The following is a 4,144-nucleotide window of genomic DNA, read 5'->3' as shown; positions in this document are numbered from 1 at the left end:
GATTCTATTGGTGGAATTAGATTTTCCATCCATTCGTCTGCGACACCGCTCTTTCCAAATTTCCCAAGCTATGATGGGAGCTGTGAGGCTGAATAGATGGGCTGCTTGAGTTTTTCTTTTAGTTCCTGCTTTCCACCAACTTATAATTCTAGTCTTGATAGACTGAAATTGGATCAGATTGAAGTTCCAAAGGTTGGCAAACTCTGACCAAATAGATCGAGCTAACACTCCGTCTATGAATAGGTGGTTCATGGTTTCCTCTTTATGGATCGAGCAACAAACACATTTGGATGGCGCCTGAATGTGCTTGCTTTTTATTCTTTCATCTGTGGCAATGGCATCCTGGAAAACTTTCCAGAGGAAACAGCTGATTTTTGGAGGGATAGCTCCCCAGGTTGGTGCGGCCCAGTTCACATTGCTATTTCTAGTTCTGTTGACGATCCAAGCTGAATTGGTAGTAAAGGTGCCTGATGGGGTGGGACACCAAATCAAAATATCTGGAGATTCATTCAATTGGAGCCTGGTGTTGAATAATACCTCAAGCCAGACTGTCGAGAGGTGAGGTTCAATGATCTCCATGTTCTAGCCCCCTGATGGAAGGAGCATGTCTTTGATAGTAGCAGTGATGTTTATGTCTTCTCTATTTTCAGCCAAGAAGAATAATGGGGTGCTACCCATCCAGAGATCAGCCCAAAAAGAGATGGATCCATTTCCAATAATCCATCTCGAATTTTGAATCCAAGTAGCTCGAACAGATAAGATTTCTTTCCACATTTTTGAACAACCACGAGATGGTTGAATTAAATTCAAGTGATGTTTTCTGCAGTATATCGATCTGATAAGGGAGCTTCATAACGAGTTGTTAGAGTGGAGGTGGTGAAGAGACTTTAATCTGAATGCTGAGCTGAGTTCCGAAAGGGATTTAGTAGCCAGGCCGCCCTCCACTTTGGGCTTGGATATACGGCTCCATGAAACCCAGTGCATTTTGGCTCCTTGATCACTGCCGCCCCACCAAAAATTTGACAACAAGTTCTCTATTCTCTTTAGGACCTCTTTGGGAGGACACATTGCTGATAATGTGTGAATAGGAGTGCTGGACAGGACATGATTGATGAGAACTAATCTCCCAGCTTGGGAAAGAAGTTTACCTTTCCAGCCCTCTATCTTTCTTTTTATCTTCTGAATTAAATCATCGAAGAAGCTGGATTTCACACGCCCTACATAGAGAGGTACTCCCAAGTAAGTGATTGGTGGAATTTTATTAGTGAATCCAGTTGTGCTTGCAATAATTTTTCTTCTAGATTGAGAGGTCTTCTCAGAAACAGCAAAGCAACTCTTTGATTTGTTAACTAGTTGGCCTGATGCTTGTTCGTATTTACCGAGGAAGGACATGACTTGCTGGAGGCTATGTTTACTCCCATTTGAGAAGATTATGGTGTCGTCCGCAAACAAGCAGTGGGTGATCGGGATGCTGTCTCTGCACCTTTGAAAATATGTTGCTCGGCCGGCTCTAAATGTGACCAATGCTAGGAAAGCTTTGTCAAGCATTCTGTCATGTAGAAAAGTGTGAAGGACTCTTGGGTTCAGAGGAGAAGAGGAATTCCATTGTCTTTTATCTGTTAGCCCCAAGTATACTCCATCAAAGATGACAGGTAGGCCTGCAAATGACAGTTGACTATGTAGGTATGGGATGTATTTTACACTTGTCAAATCGTATCAACGTGCATATTCTGAAAACAGGTATTTACAGAGCTAATAGCCCATAAGATCATGTAGAGTGTGAGTTATTCAGTTCAGTCTCTCAAGGATGCACTTGGCCTTTCTCTGAGCCCTTGGAGTGCCATTCTGCGCAAGCCGCGAGATCGCCCGACTGCTGTCCTCTTCTTGTCTGATTTTACTCAACACCGCCGGATCATTGATACAGAGTGAATAAAGAATAGCCGCGGTATTCTCCCTATTGTGTTCACGAGTGCTCTCCCTAAGGATGTACAGAAAGAAACTCACGGCATCAACCATCTCCTCACGAGCCTCCTGATTACTTGAAAGCATCGCAAGGATTGCTAGTGATTCATCCAAGAGTGTTTGTTCCGTGATAGCCATTAGGATTACTCTGACTGCCCCGTCTCTAACAGCTCTTGCTTTGTTTTCATCCATTTTACATAAAATGAAAATCGCAGATGCGGCGTCCTTCTTAGCAATCAAATTCTGCAGTTTGAGAAGGTGGATAAGAGGTTTCAAGGCACCCAATTTACTAATCTTGACTTTGTTCGAATCAAGAGCAGATAATGAGCAAAGGGCGGCAGCAGAATTGCGTATAGTCTCCACGGTTCCATTTTGCAAGGCATTTATGAGCAAAGTGATGGCTCCGGGGGTCTCAGCAACAATCGCCTTATTGTTGTCATGGAGGGAGAGATTAAGAATTGCGGTTACACCATCTTCTTGGAGCTCAGGGTCCTGATCAAAGTCATTCCTCCGGGACAACAATGAAACCAATTGGGGGATCACATCTGGATTCTGTCTGAGAAGGGCACGGAAAGAGGGTGATCCTTTGGTGAGCACTTGGAGCTCTTTTACAGCTTGTGTCTGTTCGGTTATGGATGGCAAAGCAATTTTCTCAAGGAATGAATCCAGCCGGTTGTGCTCGTCTAGGGAGATCCATCCCTCGCTGGGGTAGTGGATGGGAGTCGGAGGCAGTTCGATCCCATGATTCGCACACCATTGTGATATAATCTTCTTAACCAAGCAATTGGGAGTGAGGATCGAATGGGGGAGGACCTGAGATGTCTGAGGACAAGTCTGCTGGCCCCTGTTAAACAACTTCTCTATGCCGGTCGTAGGTCTACATAGAGACACAGAATTAACCAGTAAAGCAAAGAAGTGGTGGAAAGATTTAGAGGTTTGGGGTAAAATCTGTTTCATATATAAGCAATATGATGTAATTAAACCCCGTTTGGGTAAAATCTGTTGCATATATAAAACACAGAACCAACCAGTAAAGCTAAGAAGTGGTGCATTGACATAAATGTGATTGGAAATAGGAAACAGAGGAATTCAGAACTCTTATTCTGAAAGAAAGGAGCTGAACGACAAAACTCTAAACTGTAGAATATGCAAATAACAGCACTTTAAAAACAAATTAGATGCAATTGAAATATAGAAATTCATCCCAATGAGAGGACAGAGGAGAAATCACCCCAAAGGAAAATAGGGTTACTAAAGCAAAGAAACCCCCAATTGAATTCTTCAACAAAAGCCTTGCATCTTTTATAAGCAAAATGGATCGAAAATGAAGATTCAATGAGAAAGAAGAAAGCAAAACTTAAACTGAAAATTATTTGCAAAAAAAAAAAAAAAAAGTCTAATCAAACCCAATAGAAATATCGAAGTTCATAGTGAAAAGAAAACGAAATCGAGGGGAAATTGGAATACAGAAAGCGTTGAAAATCCCCGAAAAATCAAGAACACGTGCGCAAATAAAAGTGGAAATGCAGAAGCAGAAACATAAAACAGTCCCCAAACTACCAAGAACGCATGCGAGCAAATAAAAAATGGAGACTCGGAAGCATAAACATTAAAAAAACCTAATTCTTGAAAATGCCCAAACAATCAAGAACACATAAGAGCTAATAAAAAATGGCCAATCAGAAGCAGAAACACTAAAACACTAATTCTTGAAAATTCCCAAACAATCAAGAATGCATGCGAGAGAATGAACCAAACATTAAAAAAACCTAATTCGTGAAAATCGCCAAACAATCAAGAACACATGCAAGCAAAAAAAATGGAGACTCAGAATCAGAAACATTAAAAAAACCCTAATTCTTAAACCAAACATAAAAAAAAATTCTTGAAAATCCCCAAACAATCAATGTAACGTATCAACCAAGAATGCACCAATCAAGAACACATAAGAGCAAATAAAAATGGAGAATCAGAAGCAGAAACATTAAAAAAAAACCCTAATTCTTGAACCAAACATAAAAAATCTATCAAGAAAGCATCAAGAACCCTAATTCTTCAATGTAACATGTTAGGCCAAAAATCGGTAACAGATACGGCAGTGACGTCAGAGCTGAGCTGGAGGACCCGAGGAGCCAAAGTGAAGGAGTTGAGCCCTGCACAAGAACGCACGAGGTCAGAAGAC

At 41.3% G+C, this 4,144-nt stretch overlaps 1 pseudogene; it reads right to left on the bottom strand.

Annotated features, from left to right (window-relative positions):
* Nucleotides 1-1,522: 1,522 nt before the first annotated feature.
* On the bottom strand, nt 1,523-3,050 carry LOC143890895 (U-box domain-containing protein 9 pseudogene; annotated as a pseudogene).
* Between the last annotated feature and the right edge of the window lie 1,094 nt (nt 3,051-4,144).

The sequence above is a fragment of the Tasmannia lanceolata genome, unplaced genomic scaffold (genome assembly GCF_043159265.1).
Source record: "Tasmannia lanceolata isolate RefF3 unplaced genomic scaffold, GAP_Taslan_0.1 ptg000013l, whole genome shotgun sequence".
In the NCBI taxonomy this organism is placed as follows: Eukaryota; Viridiplantae; Streptophyta; class Magnoliopsida; order Canellales; family Winteraceae; genus Tasmannia; species Tasmannia lanceolata.
This window is presented reverse-complemented; position numbering and strand designations above follow the sequence as displayed.